The sequence below is a fragment of the Micropterus salmoides genome, unplaced genomic scaffold (genome assembly GCF_014851395.1).
Source record: "Micropterus salmoides isolate LMB-PRFRI ecotype aquatic unplaced genomic scaffold, ASM1485139v1 Ms_hic_scaffold_13, whole genome shotgun sequence".
Lineage (NCBI taxonomy): Eukaryota > Metazoa > Chordata > Actinopteri > Centrarchiformes > Centrarchidae > Micropterus > Micropterus salmoides.
The window spans coordinates 4,935,894-4,955,515 of NW_024040374.1; positions in this window are offsets into that span (position 1 = coordinate 4,935,894).

The window sequence follows — 19,622 nt, forward strand, 5'->3', positions numbered from 1 at the left end:
CCCTGGAGTAGTACATCAGCTCAGAGAAATGAGAATTCTTAGGTATACAAACAGAAAAACACTAGGAGAGATGGTAAAACAAAACATGCCACACACAAGACATACAAATGAATATCACACAGGTAAATGCTTGAAAATACCTGAATACAAATACACTTGCATACAGAAACAATGACACATAAATAGAAGTATAAAAAAACAGACACATGTGATAATAAATGTACAGTTGCAGTTAAGTGTGTAATTAAAGATTAATCTCTCATTTCCATCTGGCTTTTTAAATAGTTTTCATCTTAATGGGATATAAAGAGTTAACCTTTAAAAGAAACTACATGAACTTCAATCACTCCAGCTGTCACTCATCCTGACTGTGGCATGTGATCAAATCAATAAAAGATACAAATATAGAGGGGCTTCTATCAATTGGGACTGCAGAGGTAAAACAAGAGTTCCAGTTAACGCCTGTTTTCCTCCAGCGTCGCCGCGGGAACAGTTTCAACAGATACACAGAGATACCGACAGCTGTCAGATAAATTTATTTATGGGGATCCACTTTTATTCTTACAGTTTTAGTCCCTCCTCTAGATGTGCAGTATACACCTAATTAAATTATTTTGGTTGTATTTTCTTATGTGATCTCGTCTTTCTCCAAGGTTGATGAGCTGCATTCATCTCTTTATGAAGTAAGTAATATAATTCTGTGTAATGTAATTTAATTTTTGAACTACATTTAGATATTCTTTATGTATCCCTAATCTTGCAACTGGATCTACAGTTTAAGTGCATCAAAAATATGCAATGAAATAATCATGGGATACAGGATTTTTTTTTTAATATTCAAAAAATGTCCTTTCTCACCAAGTTCTCACCAAGAGAAAAGTGTCAACCTGAACTGTCTACACCTGGTAGATAGATGCATAAGAAATGCACACTGTCAGCACTGAGTTTATTAGACATTCAGATAAAAAAAAACAAAAGATCCTTAATTGATTACTTTTTATGAATTTTTACTGAAATATGTTAGGTAACAAGCAGACAAACAAACTCATCCCTATCATTGTGATGTTTAACAGTGGTGGGCCACAGTTATTAAAATTTAATATGTCAAGTTATCAAAGCCCCCCGCGACCCTGTACGCAGGATAAGCGGTTGACGATGGATGGATGGAAGTTATCAAAGCCCAGATTGAAATCAGACTTTTCAACACCTCAATCAGAATGCAGTACTATAGTTCTGTTCTCCCAGAGCATCTGTAACCTTTCTGTGGCAGCCTGGCCTGCCAGGGGGAACCCCAGGGCCACTTTATTGGCAGGCACAAGGCCAGAAAAACACAATTAGCTGGCAGAAGACCTCCCACCCTAAACAAACACTCATTTCTACACAGGCATACACATACACACGCTACCACCTGCATGGCCTTGGCCTCCTCTCTGTTTATCCCTGCTCCACTCAGGAAATGTCCTCACCTTGAGCACTGATCTACGGCATGAAGGCGGTAGTCATGCATGTCATTACCCTGTGTGGAGTTTTTTTATCTGCCTGTGGTTGTCTTCCCCACAGGAGGGAGAAAGCCTGGCCCCCTGTGGGCTGCAGTGTGTGCTCAGAGGAATGCATGCATTTTTAAAACTCATCCCTGAACACACAGATGTCTTGTTCCTTTCCTGCTGATTAGCCAAGGATGTGGGGGATTATCAGGGCCGGTGGGAAAAATCTACAGAAAATAAAAGCAACAAAATAACAGAAGCATGGTGGTGTTTTTAAAGAAGGTCTCCTTTTGAAAATTTTGATGAGCGTGTGGAGCAGGGGACATGCATGGAGGCCCTGCAGCGAAACCTTTGGCCACAGATTCAGAAAAAGGAGAAAAAAACATGTGGTGACTCACAAACAGAGGACATAACACTGAACACTGTGGCAGAGTTAGACCGACGGTGTGTTTTTACTTTTACACATGCATTGTATTAGTACATTTTACATAGTTAGTGGACACTAGGTCAATATAGCATTTAGTTTAGCATTTAATACTAACACTATAATAATGTTTTATTTACATTTTTTTATCCTTCTTTTATTGTTATTCTTTATTTTGCACAACTCTTGAGAGTGCCAGCCTAAATGTACTTATTGTATGACACACAAAACCTTTGAATCTTTATATATATATATATATATATATATATACTGTATATACTTGCATGTTCAGCAGACACAGAGCAGCAACATGATTCTGATTCTGTATTAATGTATATTGTCTGCTATGTAGCAGAAGGGAGTTACAAAGCTCAATTTCACTCCACTCCACACACCACTGTTTCCCAACCATTTTGGCATTCTGTCCCATTTAGTTTTTAACATGAACTCAGGAAGACATGAAGACAGGAGACCACTGCCTTGAAGATCTCAAGCTACGCAAAGGCTCATAAAGAGTTAAAAGATAAAATCTGGAGCCAAGTCATGAAGAGTGTTAAAAGTGATCAATAATATCTTTAAATCAATCCTGAAACAAACAGGAAGTCAGTTGTGATATGATCATACCTCGTGGTTCTGGTTAAAAGCCTAGCTGAATTCTGCATCTAGTCTTTCATATCCCATCTCCATTGTCTCAAGTCTAATTGAATCCTAAAAACTCCAATTTCACTATGTCGTGAGGATTCCAATCTGTTACCAATAGTTTATAAAATACTTGTTCTGGCTGCATTATTTTTCACTTGTTTTAAGAACATCGTAATTTAAAGGTCCAGTGGTTTTTTTTTTTTAGGAGGATCTATTGACCAAATATATGGAATATAATATTCACACGTATGTTTTCATTAGGGTACAATAGCCTTAAAATAAGAATCATTGTGTTTTTGTTACCTTAGAATGATTTTTATCATTTTTATCAAGAGTCCTCTACGGATTCTTCCATGTTGAACCACTGTGTTTCTACAGTAGCCCAGAACAGACAAACCAAACAGATAAGGCCTTTCACATTTTTCGCGGTCATTGTAGTTTCTCCTAAACACTTGGAAGGCGAGCAGTATTCCATTGGTTGCAATCTGCAATTTCACTGCAAGATGCTACTAAATGCTACATAAGTTATAGGCAGAAGTGTAGAAAAAGGGCAGCACCTGGACTTGTTTGGACACACTCGCATCAAGCCAAGGATGTGAAAAATGCCTTTATTAGTTAAGGGAATATCAAAGTAAAAAATCACAAAAGAACACTGACCAGTTTCGGTCCACATTGCTTCTTTCCTTTTATAGATAAAAGTGACTTAGTAAGAGGGACATAGTAGTTTTAAGTCAACCTTGGTCCCCTTTAGAAAATATATCATTTTCAACTAAATAACATAATTTACATACAAACTGCCCACTCACCCTGTGCAGACTTACAGTATGTCATCAATAAAAGAAAACTTTATTAAATGAAAACAAAGTTGCAATAAAAACAAAAGCCGTATTGTACAGCAGAAGTCCCTCCTTACATGCTGTTCTTCTGTCTGCAACTGTTTAGCTGCAGTGTTTTTGACAGTTAGATAAACTAAGACTTATTGTGTTATCTTAATGAGACAAATAAATCTTTTTAAATGGTACAAATGTAAATATGGGCTATGTGGAAAAAGCACTATTGCCCTGTACAATTCCCCAGGGACAATTTAGAGGGCAAAACCATACATTGTAAATTGCCTCTGGTTTTAAATGAAGTGTCTGTTGATCACAATATGACACATGCTGTATGATGTATTGTTGTGTCCTTATTCTACAATAAGTCTCCAAAGCTTTAAAAGACACAGACAATTAATAACATTTGCTCCAAACCGCATCTCAATGAGAAATGTACCTACCTCCTCATGGTCTCGATGACATTAATTGCTTCCGAGGTCAATCTGTATTGTTTCATAAAATGCACGTTTGAACAAACTGAGTTCATTTATCCTGCGGCTGAGACAAGCCTACCTTCCCGTTTTTTGACTTCCACAGATTTCAGTCAATATGAATTTGATCAAATGTGTGATGCCTCTGTTGTGGCGATTAATCTTAGCCACCTTTTCCTGGTCCCAGTCTGCCGCCCACTAGCATCCTGGCATCCCTAGGAGGCCGACCGACTGACAGCAACATAAGTCACAAAGCTGCATTAAAAACACATTAGGCCAGCGGAAGGAATTAAGGTTGTGCTTATCTGACGGAGAGTACCTGTTCTCGAATGAACTAAGTGCTGGCATCCTCATGCATCACCATCGCCTCTCTGACAATGTTGTGACTTATGGACTCACTGAATGCACTCCCAAGCACTTTTAGGGAGTGTAGGCAATATGAATATATTGAATTTATGAGATCTCAAAGGCTCGCTGCACTTTCTCTTTTCTCTTACATTTTCACAGAAGAGAAAACACAGGGAAAAAAGAAGAAAAAACAGCAAGGAGTTCCACAAATGGACATAAAATGACCACAAAATTTTAACAAAGAGATGCAAAGCAACCAAAAGCGACAGAATAATCATCTCGCTCCGATGTAGGAGGGGTGGGGGGGCCTTCTACATGTTTGTGTCCAGTCTGTCCATGGATGTAGGCTTTTCGTAGTTACCAATAGCAAGTGTTTATTGGTAGAATTACATAATCCTTAGAATACTTTTGAATATTATTCTGCTTGAATTTATTCATTCAAAATTTTCTAAACCCGCCCCTGGAAGTGGACGCAGAGCCAGCAAAAGCAGCTAAGAGGAAGAGGAGGAGAGAGAGAGAGAGAGAGGGCACACATTGGTTGAGGAGAGTGAACCTCCTCTTGAGTGGTAATTTGATTTCATGTGGCTCACAGTGCTCTGCTGTGTAGAGGGAAGGTCGTAATGGCAGCCATCTTCCATCCATTATTACACTACTGGAGAGCAGCGTGATGTGTTCGGGGTGGATGATCACATCTCCACCACACTTGGCTCCAGTAAATTTCCACCTCTGTTATTCATTAGTCACAGAACACAAGATAAATGATGAAATTTAGCTTGGATTTAGGTTGAAGGTTGATCATCACCGTTGTGTTTACAAGAAAAATACAACCTTTGATACCATGAGATTGCTTTTCCGTGTAGCCCTGAATCTAATTTAAATAATGTTCTCTTTCCCTTGTCCAGAAAAACCATAGCATTCATCATTTGTTCAAATCTCTTAAAAACAACTCATGTTTACATTTTCCTGGCAAGCGGCTTCTTATATTTACATTACATGGCAGCATCAAAACATCAAAACAATAATGGACTATGGAAATAAATAATGAAAAAATGTTTGGTGAATTTTATGATTTCATTGATCTGATGATTTATAGTGTTAATAATTAGTGTTAATTAAGAAGGCAGAATACTGATAAAGAAATGCTAATAACGGAGCTGTCTGATGTGTGTAAAGGAGTCTGTCATTATTCTGTGGTGTCATTTGCACGCGATTTAATGAAGCAAAATTGCACAATGGCCCTGTGTTCTGATGCAGTTCTTCTCACATCAGTGGCAGATTTATCAACATACTGCAGGGATTTAATGAACTGCACGAGAAGCTTTTCATACAGTATAAAGCAGATGTGGCATCCATACATTAATTATAGTAGTTTACACATTATCCAACAACTGCTTCATTTGAATAAACCTCCCACCTATGCACCGGACTCGTGCACAAAAATTTGTTTGAATTAGAATATATTATACGGGACTGGATGTTAGGAATGTGTTTAGTCTCACTTGTGTGTTTCCTCTGCTCCTGCTGCCTACCTTCTGTTTTTTTTTTTGTTCTGTTTTTTGTTGGACTTTGTTGTATCATGGTCTGAACGACTCCTGGTCCCTTGTCGGTGGTCCGACCAACACCTGCTCCGTTGGTGGCCAAGCCGATTCCTGTTCCTCGTGCCCAGTCGGTGGTCAGACCGACTCCAGCTCCTCGAGTCCTGTCCATGGTCCCCAGCCCAGCTGTCCAGTCGGTGGTCAGACCGACTCCAGCTCCTCGTGTCCTGTCCATGGTCCCCAGCCCAGCTGTCCAGTCGGTGGTCAGACCGACTCCAGCTCCTCGTGTCCTATCCATGGTCCCCAGCCCAGCTATCCAGTCGGTGGTCAGACCGACTCCAGCTCCTCGTGTCCTGTCCATTGTCCACAGCCCAGCTGTCCAGTCGGTGGTCAGACCGACTCCAGCTCCTCGTGTCCTGTCCATGGTCCCCAGCCCAGCTGTCCAGTCGGTGGTCAGACCGACTCCAGCTCCTCGTGTCCTGTCCATGGTCCCCAGCCCAGCTGTCCAGTCGGTGGTCAGACCGACTCCAGCTCCTCGTGTCCTTTCCATGGTCCCCAGCCCAGCTGTCCAGTCGGTGGTCAGACCGACTCCAGCTCCTCGTGTCCTGTCCATGGTCCCCAGCCCAGCTGTCCAGTCGGTGGTCAGACCGACTCCAGCTCCTCGTGTCCTATCCATGGTCCCCAGCCCAGCTATCCAGTCGGTGGTCAGACCGACTCCAGCTCCTCGTGTCCTATCCATGGTCCCCAGCCCAGCTATCCAGTCGGTGGTCAGACCGACTCCAGCTCCTCGTGTCCTGTCCATTGTCCACAGCCCAGCTGTCCAGTCGGTGGTCAGACCGACTCCAGCTCCTCGTGTCCTATCCATGGTCCCCAGCCCAGCTATCCAGTCGGTGGTCAGACCGACTCCAGCTCCTCGTGTCCTGTCCATTGTCCACAGCCCAGCTGTCCAGTCGGTGGTCAGACCGACTCCAGCTCCTCGTGTCCTGTCCATGGTCCCCAGCCCAGCTGTCCAGTCGGTGGTCAGACCGACTCCAGCTCCTCGTGTCCTGTCCATGGTCCCCAGCCCAGCTGTCCAGTCGGTGGTCAGACCGACTCCAGCTCCTCGTGTCCTATCCATTGTCCACAGCCCAGCTATCCAGTCGGTGGTCAGACCGACTCCAGCTCCTCGTGTCCTATCCATGGTCCCCAGCCCAGCTGTCCAGTCGGTGGTCAGACCGACTCCAGCTCCTCGTGTCCTGTCCATGGTCCCCAGCCCAGCTGTCCAGTCGGTGGTCAGACCGACTCCAGCTCCTCGTGTCCTGTCCATGGTCCCCAGCCCAGCTGTCCAGTCGGTGGTCAGACCGACTCCAGCTCCTCGTGTCCTTTCCATGGTCCCCAGCCCAGCTGTCCAGTCGGTGGTCAGACCGACTCCAGCTCCTCGTGTCCTGTCCATGGTCCCCAGCCCAGCTGTCCAGTCGGTGGTCAGACCGACTCCAGCTCCTCGTGTCCTGTCCATGGTCCTCAGCCCAGCTATCCAGTCGGTGGTCAGACCGACTCCAGCTCCTCGTGTCCTGTCCATGGTCCTCAGCCCAGCAACTCAGTCGGTGGTCAGACCGACTCCAGCTCCTCTTGTCCTATCCATGGTCCCCAGCCCAGCTGTCCAGTCGGTGGTCAGACCGACTCCAGCTCCTCGTGTCCTGTCCATGGTCCCCAGCCCAGCTGTCCAGTCGGTGGTCAGACCGACTCCAGCTCCTCGTGTCCTATCCATGGTCCCCAGCCCAGCTGTCCAGTCGGTGGTCAGACCGACTCCAGCTCCTCGTGTCCTATCCATGGTCCCCAGCCCAGCTGTCCAGTCGGTGGTCAGACCGACTCCAGCTCCTCGTGTCCTATCCATGGTCCCCAGCCCAGCTGTCCAGTCGGTGGTCAGACCGACTCCAGCTCCTCGTGTCCTATCCATGGTCCCCAGCCCAGCTGTCCAGTCGGTGGTCAGACCGACTCCAGCTCCTCGTGTCCTGTCCATGGTCCTCAGCCCAGCAACTCAGTCCGTGGTCCTCAGTCCAGCAACTCAGTCCGTGGTCCTCAGCCCAGCAACTCAGTCCGTGGTCCTCAGTCCAGCAGCTCAGTCCGTGGTCCTCAGTCCAGCTCTGCTACCTGTGGTCCCAAGCCTCCTTACGCCGGCCTCCTGCCCGACCTCCGGAGAGGTCTCGCTGTTGGCATCCTGTTTGGCCCCCAGTGGGTTCCCTACCTCACTGTTGGCCATCCTGCCGACCCCCTGACCTCTGCCTACTAGGCCGTCCCCCTGAACTATCCGGCCCCCCTGCCCTTTTCTCAGGCCGCCCACCTGAGGTTCCCCCGTCTGGCCACCCTGCCCAGTTCTCAGGCCGCCCGCCTGAGGATCCCCCATCTGGCCCCGCACTGTGTTTTCCCCCCGATCTGCCCGGCCTCCTGGGTCGTCCTCTGGGTCGGCCTCCTGAACAGCTTTGCCCCGCCTGAATTTGGCCTAAGAGACTTTTTGTTTTGTTGTTCTGGCCCTCTTCCCGTCCTCCCTCTGCCCATCCTGGCTCGGTTTTTTGGACTCTGGGGGTGGAGTTTTTGTTTAAGAATGTCAGGGGACGTTCTTTGAGAGGGGGTTACTGTTAGGAGTGTGGTTAGTCTCATGTGTGTTTGCTCTGCTCTTGCTCCCAAACTTCTCATGGATTTTTTGGTTCTAAATGGATAACCTGTTTTTTTGTTGGACTTGTTGTATCTGCCACTATTGTGAATACGCCTTCAGTTGATTAAATATTGAACTGAACCTGCTCAGCTCTGCTGTTCTGCGTTTGGGTCCTCAAACTTGCTCACAAACTGCAAAACCCTGACACTGGAAATAATAAAGTTACTAAGCTTTTGCTCTCCAGATTTAAAAAAATCTATATATTTGATCATCTTTAACTTAGTTAAAAAACTGAGTGGTGCTTTGTGTCGACAGAGATCGTCTGGCGGGCCGCCATCTTGGTGAGGTTGGCAGCGGGCTTTAGTTTCATTTGTGTCACGAGGTATGAGAGCTGAAGAAGAGTGTAGTTTGGCGGAGGCGAACTTTATCGGTCTCTGCTGGCGAACCGTAGGAGCTACACAGACATGCAGGATATGTCATCGAGACAAACAAAATGAGCCCACCCACAGCCCTGTAGGATGTTCTGTTCTCAAGCTGTGGGCCTGTAAAACATGGGAGCACTTTTGGTCATTTATATTGACTGTTTTTATCAATATTTCAGTGTTTTGGAAGCTTTATGTTATTTGGAACGTGGTTGTATGGACAGAAAAAATGTTTTGAAGATAACTACCAATAAAAGTGAACATATAAACAGTAAATATGGCCAAAACATGGACATTCGCCTGGTATATTTTTGAAAGATTGTGTAATAACTGTTGTATATCAGTTTCTTTTCATCAAATGTACAGTTACAGTTGTATTGTAGGTGTATTAGAAGATATTCAGGTGCAATATAGTCTACCTTAGGATGGTTTTGATGGTTTATTGCATCAAAATAAAGCTTTTTTTACCAGGCGAGGATCAAAATATTATATTTTTTCTGTATTTCATATCCATGTAGTCTGTAATGGTAAAATAAATATGTAAATCTATTTTTTATATTATATAGTGTTTATATTATAGATTTATATTCCTTAGCTTCTGACCTTTCAAAGGAGACCAGAATTATGCATCTAGGCCTAATGGTTGAGGAGATATTACTGATTTATTTTGGATATGTTATTTTAGGCGTTTTTTCCTAGAAATAGGTGCCAGGTAGGAGGTGATTAAAGGCACAATTCACAATTTTGGCTGACAACAGACTACATACAGACTGCTTTTGTTTTAGCTTGTTTGTAACAATTTGCTGTTAACTGAACTGTGAAGTAAAGCCGTGGAAGATTTACTGTGGATAGAGTATTAAAAATAATGCATTATCATCATTGTTGAACAGGTGTATTGATAAAGTATTGGCATTTTATTGCATTTACTGACAGTAACGAAGGTAACTGTCGTCATCTCGAGGAATCTTAGAATAATGTTCTCTTAACTATGTCCACCACAGCCTGCTGTTAGCAGACTCGCGTGTGTGTGTGTGTTTGTGTCTGTGGAGGTGTCCAGCCCCAACGCAGACAGAAGAGAGGCTGCAGAGTTAAAATAAATTACACCATTTATTTTTTCCTAATTGACCCTTTTAGAGCGTGTTGTTAGTTTTCATAAACTTTGTCAATGTTGCACACACCATCATTTAGTGTAAGTACTGACTGCAACTACACTGCTCATCAAAACCTCTGGATCAATTTAAGGCTGAAGCTTGGCTAAACACTAACGTTCAGTCATAATGCAGTAGATGAGCTTCAGTGAATAATAGTACTGTCACATATGGACAGAATAAGCATTCTGATCCAGACAACAGGACAGTTTACAGATTGCCGGTGTCCATTAGGAGGTATTGACTTTGTCTCTCTGAGTGCTGTAAGCTGTGATTGCAAATGACACGTTATTACATAGAATTTGTTCTAAGATGCCAAGAACAATTCTTACGCTTGCTATTTATTTGCCACAACAAACAGACCATGTAATTAAGAGACTACTTAATCTAGCCAAAACCTGATATATCCTCAACATGGACAAAAAAAGCCCCTCTCTCACTTCTGCTTCTCCTGTTTATCTTAAACACACCACACACACATAATCCCACCTGCAAACACCCGGTTTATCCATTAAGGGACTGCTTCATTATGCTATATAAATGTACAAGCCTTGTGGGAAATTCTCCTTTTGCAACAAGTCTATGGCAACATTTTCTGTTTGACTCTGTGAGTGTGTGTGCTGGGCTCAGACACAGGCTGAGACTGCATTACAGTATGCAAATCAAATGAATTCTTCACACACAGATGTAGCTCTTGTATGTAAGTCCTACTTTATACAATGTGTGTGCACTGCAGTCAACTATGCACCACTGCTGCACTTCCACTCCTCTCCCATGAGTATTAGAAAAAAGAAAATTCTTCCACTGCCTGGAAAACAGGCAGTGAAAGAATTTTCTTTTTTCTACAGGACACATATGTTGATAAATCTGTCTCTGAAACAAGGCAGTGGATGATTTTTCTGGCAGCAGGAGACATAGGCAATCCATACTGTTTTACAGCATTTTTTCAGCATTTCTTCAACTCATCATGTGAGAATAAGAATGATGTATGATGGAGAATAAGAGCTGGATTGTGCTGAATTTGGTGTCTTTCTGATTTGACCTCTCCACACCCTCCTCCCTTCCTCATTACTGAACCTTTCCATTATTTTCAGAGTGGAAAAATCAGAGCTTTGGCTTGTACTGTACATGTTCACATATTCCTGCCATGACCCGCTGGTGTATTAACTGATAAGAATAGATTGATTTTCTGCCAGTTAATGTAGCCAGGCTAAAACCTTGCCTATGATAAATGGGTTTCAGAGTTATCAGAGTGGATGAGTCGATGTGCTGATCAATGCTGAAACTCAACAAGGTCATTCCTGCTGAAGATAAACCATTTGTTATGCAAATTCATCCAAAAAGCCCACACAGTGCGGCCCATCTGATGGGTAAAACTCCATCTGATGGGTAAAACTCTCCAGATAGCACATCAGTTATTGTTTGTAACAGTGGTGGAAAGTAACTTAGTGGACTGTATCCCTTACATTACTCAAGTAATCACATTTTATGTTAATTTATATACCACCCCCATGGTTTACCTTGTGACCCTTTGATCAGCCTGAACCCTAGCTTGGGAACTACTACTAAAATACCCAGCAATGTAGAAAATAGTCTAAACTAGCATTAACATTAAAATGCTTCTGAGTCAATAGCACTGTTTTCATCAACCTTTTTTAATGCGCATTCTGAAATATCGCATTAGAAAAAATTTGAAAAAGAATCCTTAATTTTGCAAAACAGTTTTTACGTTCGCCCGAGGTGGTTTTTGCCTTTGTTGAAAAAGAGCAAATGCACTAAATGGGAGATGAAAACACTTTTTCCGAATAAGTTCTTACGTAGCAAAGTAGCAAGACCGATCTGCTTTTTCTGTTGTCGGCGTCTTGCCCGGTTGAGTTCTGATCAAACAGGGTTATCACCGCATATTTTTGCTGAATCTCAATGAATGCTACTTCTACTGAGTGCAATAAAATATAAACAACTCTAAACGTTCATAAATATATACTTCGAATCATTTATCACCATTGATGAACCCCACAAAGGATATTATATGGTTTAAAAGCATTATTTGAAAGTGCATGCAATTCTCAGCAGGTATGCAAAACTCGGCATAACACCAGATATTCCCATATTGTGCAGAAACATGGCTGGCAACGTGCCCGCTTGAAACACATTTCTGAGCATCATTTTTCTAAGCTCAATGGCCATCAGGTTCATGCGACTGGTTTTGTTTCTGGTTTGGTACTTACATCAACTACTGACGTAACAACGCTTGCCGTAGCCTGGTTTATTCGCTCAAACCAGCTGATGGAAACGCACATATTGCGCAATTTTTTGTCTTTTTGGTGATATTTCAAAAGTACTCTTAAAATTCGCATGACAATTAGATGGAAACATGGCTATTGATGGATCACTAACATTCTTATAATGTAATGTGTGCAATTATATTAGTTACCAGGGCCATTTTGTTGCCAGAGTGTTACAAATGATATATGTATTTTATAATAGAGCCAGACCGATAAATCAGTTCGCCGGTATCATCAGCCAATATGATCTAATTGCAGATGAATCAGTATCTGTGTTTATAACAGCCGATAAATGACAATTAAGAAATTTTCTCCCCGGTTGGCAACACACTTTGGAACACCACAAATCCACCACAAACACAGCTGACATAATCAGCAGTAGTTTTGTTCAAAGTACTATTTATAACAATAAAAAGTTCATTTCTAAACTGCATTATGTCATGTGACCTTGGTGAGGTCTTATAACTACACATAAATGTTAGGGTCTTTGTTAATGTTATGATTTTCTTAAAAGAAATTTAAAAAAAGAATATTGACTGATATACCAGAATATCGGTTTTAAAAATCCTCAAATATCAGAATCAGTATCTGCCTTAAAAATCCCATATCGGTTGGGCTCTATTTTATAATGAAAAAGCATCAAATGACAATGTAAAAACAATGTGAAAGGGGTCCCTTCAGTGGTGTAAGTACCAACGGGGCAACCACTGCAATTTACCGGGGCCCAGCTGATGACAAGGGCCCACGAGGGACAGTGGAAATTGCATCGTGGATCATGGTCAGATGCCATCATCCATTCATTCATACTGTGTTGGCATAATGAGTTGCTGTGTTTTCTAGATTGCTATTTGTTCAGTGGTTATTGATATACTGTGCCACCTCCTTGTGTTGATTTACTCTAGCTTGGCTAATGCTTTTTCACTTGTTTAGCTGTAACCCCAGACTCACACAGTTTGTGCCGTGTGTGCCGCCTTACGGCTGCCGAAGCAAGTCGCTGCCATTGTAGTCAATGCTTGTGCTCACACCTGAAGCGCCGCAGAACGTCCCAGAAGCGGCTCTACGCTGCGCGAAGAATAGGCAGCCGGTCTATTTTTGACTTTCAACAACGTGGGGCAGGCTAAACGCTCCGCTGCTGAAACGCTCCTGAAACGCTTCCAGTGTGAGTTGACGCCGCCCACACGCCGCCTGTGTGAGTCCGGGGTAAGATTTGCATTTGGCACTTTGGCCAAACGTGCGTTTATAATAATGGTCTGAGTGCCTATGTGTACACAAAAGTGCTTTTTGGGGTGAGGGCTGCAGCAGCTCCACTCGACTTTTCAGAGCTTTACAATGAGTTTGCTGTCTTGACCCCAACTTTACTGTTTTGTTTCACTCTCACTGCTCCCATGGCGTTGTTTTCAGTAAAAAAAAGCTCTGAAAACCCACTGTACACTACCTGCTCAGCAGCAAAAAGCAGAAAGACACCGTTAGGGACTAGCTAGTGAATATATTGGAACATTTAGCAGCTAAAGAGCCAGATACTTGGTGGAGACCAAAAACAGAACTAAAAGAGAGTCAATATTGGACAATATTGTAAAGTGCCAATCAGTTATTGAAGGTTTAAGTAAATTCTTCTTCCACCACTGGTTATGACTTTTGGTTTTGCCATTTTGTACAATAAGTAAGTAATATAATAAAGTAAAAGAATTAAAGAACTAGTAAAATATAAGCATTAACTACTGTATCAAACAAGCAGGGTAGTATACACACAAGAACAACACACAACTATTAATTATTAAACAGTAAGTTCTGAATTCATCTCATGTATCCAGATCATCAAAACTAACGCACTAAATATCAAAACAGGTGAAGGGATATCTTGCATGCAGTCAAGTCGTAGCTGCTTTGAAGCCTGTTGTGACACATTATTTAGGACCAGTGTTGGGCAAGTTACTCATAAATTGTAATATATTACTAGTTACTTATTACTCCCAACTAAAATTACTTTACTTATTACTGAGTGATAAAAGTAATTAGTTACGTTACTCATTACGTTACTATATTACTTTCCAGTGTTTCCCACAGAATGACAGCGCAAAGAGAGAGAGAGCGCAAAGAGAGAGAGAGCGCAAAGAGAGAGAGAGCGCGAAGAGAGCGCTGTATTGCTCCTCAATCAAATACGATTTTAAATATGCCTTAAAAAAAAGAAAATCACTATGTGTGGTCAATGTTGGTAATTCAAATATCCAAATTATAATTATGGGAAAAATTGCTTTCACTACCACCCCCATTCACCCCGAAACAAAGCATAAACCCCAAACAAACATAACAGCAGCAACGAGTGTGTTTTTACAAAACATGTTTCTTTACGCTACCGGCTGAAATAAGAAAATAAAGCAAGTAAATCCTGACTTTTGAACTACTGCTTTTCTGCACATATACCCTATTTATAAGAGCAGTATTCAGTATTTTTACAGAACGTTACGTCAATGCATCAGTCCAAGCATCAGTGACAGTAGCTGCATTACTTGGATTAATAACTGTAATAATATTACTGTTGTAGAAAAGTAATCCATTACACTACTTACTGGGAAAAGTAATAATATTAGAGTAACGCGTTACGCCCAACACTGTTTAGGACATACATGATTAAGATATTTATATCACAATTTGCATAATGTGTTATGTATGAGAACACGGAACTGCTAGTAATTTTAAAGCCAGGATTAGCCTACTTCATATCAATCATATCACTGCACCAATCAAATTTGTAATTATCTCATCTCCAGTCCTGCTGCATTTGGCCACACTGTCGGATTATCAGACACTGATAAAATAACATTTCTGAAAAGTCAGAGATGGATTTGTACATGATGTTATGTTTTATGATGTTGATAAATGCATGTTTTACAAGAGCATAGTTGGATTTTTCTACAAAAAGGGCCTGTAGCACCAACACAAAAGCCTCATTTAAAAGTACCTAATCCTTTGCAAATGCCAGCTGGCTCTTTCATTAAAATACCTCTACAGCACTGTATGTCCTATATGGCACTATGACACTGCAGCCCACTTGAATTTACCCCTTACCTGGATGTATGCTACAACAACGTCAATTACAAGTTATCAAACCCTCCCTGCCATGTCAAGACCTGTCTGCCTGAAAATTAATTTTGCAAATGAAACTGCTCTTGGTTGTTTCCTTTCACCTGGTGGGAAAATTGTAGGTATAATGGGTCTTGATCATGATCATGTGGAAAATTGAGAACCAAAGAAATGAAAAGAAGAAAAAGAAATTGGATACAAGAGATCAATCACTGTTAATTTCTATAGGGAGTATAGGATGGTGTGAAGCTATATTGATAGAACTGAAATTAGCAATCAAAGAGCTTTAGCAGAGAAGCCATTAGGACAGTAGCCATGTTTTCATTTAATTGTCATGCGAATTTTAAGTGGACTTTTGAAATGTCGCATTTTTGGGGGGAATTTTGCCATTTCCATCAACCTTTTCTAATGCGATACTTCAAAATAGGCATAAAAAAACGTTGATGGAAACACGGCTACTATCTGCAATATATTATATAGTTATATCAGTCTGTTGTTTTATGTTGATAACACTACATATTTGAATGGTGCACAGTGCTGTACAGACTGACCACTTTGCTCAGACTGAAAAATCACAGCAACTATGGATTGCAATGAAATGTGACAGATATTCATGGTCCACAGAGCATGAATCCTAATGACTTTGGTGACCTCCTGCCTTTTAATCTAGGGCCAGCAGCAGGTGAAAGATTTCACTTATGCAATAAAACATGGATGTGGATTGATTTGCACTATATTTTGGACAGGTATTCAGGATAACACCATTTTGGCGAAACGAGGGTGCTCAACGTCTGATTTTACATAGAACATTTCAACGTTTAATGCTGTAAATAAACATTTAAAAAGAAAAAACATTTCAATAAATGTTGTTAAAATGCGTGAATAAACCCAAAATTGTAACCCTAACCCTGGGTCGTCAGTGCACTTGTGTAGGCGTGTATGTGTGTAGTGGCAGTGGAGGAACACTTGCTGAAGAGACGGAGCTCCGCACGGAGTCGTCCGCACGGAGTCGTCCGCACCTCGCTGGACTTTGGGATAATTTATCATTGTTAATGAGCCACACAAAGAATATTATACCATTTTTAAACAGCCAGCTACTTGAAATAGACCCGTGAGGAACTGTGACATGCATGCAGTTCTCAGCAGCATGGCATGCACGCAAAACTCTGTACAGGACCGGCTACAGGTCAACAATAATCATCAACAATGATAATCGCCTTGCACAAAAACACACATGATTCGACTATCAGTCAGAAGGATTCATTGTCTGGGAACTAGGGCTGTCCCCAGACAATGAATCCTACTGACTCGGGTAATGTCTTTGAAATTTTATTTAGGTCAAAATGTTAGTTATCGGTAGAATCTCAAATGATGTTGACAGTCTTGTTTTGGAGTGAAATACCTCGAAAACTATTACATGGATTGCCATGAAATTGGAAAATCCCTTGTCTTTTCCTGGTCAGGTAAAAAAAAATCACTTTGTGCAAGACTTAAGCTTATGACCAAGTGTCTGCAACAAGTCATCAAAATAAAAATTTGTATTTAGCATATATATATATATATATATATATATATGTGTGTGTGTAGACTATGTATTTTCTGGGGGACTTTAATCAGTTGAAATTAAAAAAAAAGTGCAAATTGGTAACTATCAAAAAAATTAGCCTTAATTGTACAGCACAGGTTAGGACACAGTAGCTACTTAATCATACAAGACTGGGCTGTGAATACACTGTATTACACAGGAGATGAAACTTCACAGGACAGAACACAAAGAATAATGGCTTCACTATACTAGAAACCCTAACCGATGGAGAAACAAAACACACTAAAGAAAAATCCATTCTCAGAAACTTCGTAATGTATGGGAAATCTTCTCTTGGTGCTGGCTTGAAGCCATGTCAAAGTGTGAATCTAGTGTTGCTGATTCTAAGTTTTCCATTCTTAATTTAATCATTCTAAGTTTTGCATTCTTAATTTATTATTCTTTTCTCCATGGTCCACCTTGATATGCGAAAATGTCCTATGGGCTTGAACCAAAACCTGAAGCACCAGAGAACTAACCTGGTTAAGAAAGTAGAACAGTTAATCACACCATTTCTTGCTGTTTAGTGTGCCATAAAACCTTCTTTTATACCTAAAAAGAAAAACACAATATTTACACTGCCAAAATGCTAAACCCCAACTGAGAGCTCAATAAATTATTTCCAAGTTGATTTTACATAAGCTAAATCTTTCAGAGAGAGATGCCAAGGCTGCATGTCTGTCCCACTGCCAGAGCAGGAACTGGTCCCATCCCTGTGAATATAAGATGGAGGGAGTTAGAAAGAGTGCACAGGCAGAGTAAAAAAGGAGAGTAAAGTATGTATAGACTGGGATCACACCATGCAAGATAATGAGGGTGTCAGGATGACTCACAGGAGGTGTGATCTCACAACAATGTAACTCTGAAGTATACAGTCTTTTTAAGGATAATCAAGTAATCAGGTGTGTTTTTGTTTGATTGTAACAGTGATGCATCCCTATAAAACCTATGCAGGTGCAATGGGAGCCTCTTAAGACTGAACAATCATTACCAGTATCCCCAAAGGGCATGAGTTCAAAGGGAATCCGATTAGAGTAGTTGTTAACTTTTATTTACACAGGGTCACAGGGTTAAGAAGACCAGTTGGGTCTTTCTTTACATGAAAGGATAAAAAGAATTAGTATTCAAAGAGGAGAGTACTGCTGGTTTATCCTTGTGCTGGGCATCAGAGTGAGTAAGAATCTCACAACGTCATGGGAGGTTATAACGTTTTCAATATATCATATTAAAGTCTAATGCAGTGCAAAGTTTAACAACAGCAGCATATATTTCATATACAGCATTTTATCTAGAATTGCAACTAGTGAATATTTTCATTGATTGATCCATCAATGACATTTTCTGACTTTAATATCAAAACAGAAAGTTGTTAGATGGCGTTTTCAAACAGCATGTTCTGTCCAAAACTCAAAAAAGGTGTGTGTTTATACTGATATAAAAACAGATAAAAGCATTAACTTTTCAAGTTTCATAATCTAAAAATAAATGAAAAAAGTAAATGATTGGCATTTTTGTTTGAAAAATTACTTAAACAATGAACTGATTAAAAGTAAATGAATTGTTAATTTACTTTTGATCGACTAATTGTCACAGCGCTAATCTGATCATTTCAGTCTAAAGTAAGATGTTGTGAACTGATTGTGATAATTCACATAAACTAAAAGCAAGACAAGAAGAGTCTACAGCCATGTTCTGTGAGGCTATACTAGGCTGCTGTGGTGTTCCTCATCTGTTTGCCTATTAACCTTTCCATAACCTGTTTCCGGTCTGACTGACTGTTTCTGATTACCTACCTTCCTTACTCCATCACTTTTGGATTTGTTTGCCGGATTTGAATGCCCAAGACAAATTTTAAATCATGTTTTTCTGACTCTTCAGCAGTGTCAGTGTTTTCATTTGGCACACACTAAGAAATTAATCAGCAAAAGCTATAGAACATGGCCCGCCAAACATATTACATCAGAAAAAAGAGAAACCACGCCTACTGAATATTGTTTGAACCATGTCCCGTGGTCCTATTAACATTTAGATTTACAACAGTGGAAAACACTACATAAATAATGACACTTAGCCATCTACCAGGCTGAGGTGATCTGAATAAGTTTGTAGAAAGAACAGATGACAGAAAGGAAGAAAGGCAGCCTATTAATTAGTGTTGGTGTAATCGAGACCGTTCTTAAGACCACTTTGATGGTGTTGGTCTCGTCTTGGACTGAATTGTAATCTTACAATTACTTATCTAATCATATCATTAGCACACAGCAATAAAGACAATTTGTCAGGATGCTGGAAAGCAGAATGTAAAGTAAGCTGCTGAAATTTGTAAAATACTCAACAACCCCTTAAAGATAGCTCTAATTCACTAGGAATGTTGAAGGCTGTTATTTCCAACATTTGACCTAAACAGGAAACAGAATTTGCTTGAAAAATGTACAGAAGATTAAGAAGAAGTTTTTAGAAAACATTTTAAGATTCTATTGATTGTTTTTAAATCACTGAAACCCTCGAATGTTTTAAATCCCGTCGTTTGTATTCCCTGGCCTTTAACCCAGCATGAGAACTGTGTGGTCTTTTGTTTTATGTGTCCTATGTGTTTTTATGTTTAGTTTCTTGTCCAGCACTTTGTAAACCTTTGTTTTTTAAAATGTGCTACATAAATAAAATGGATTTGATTAACACTGTCTTTATTTATAATTTTTAGTAAGTAAATGAGATGCAAAAAGACATATAGCT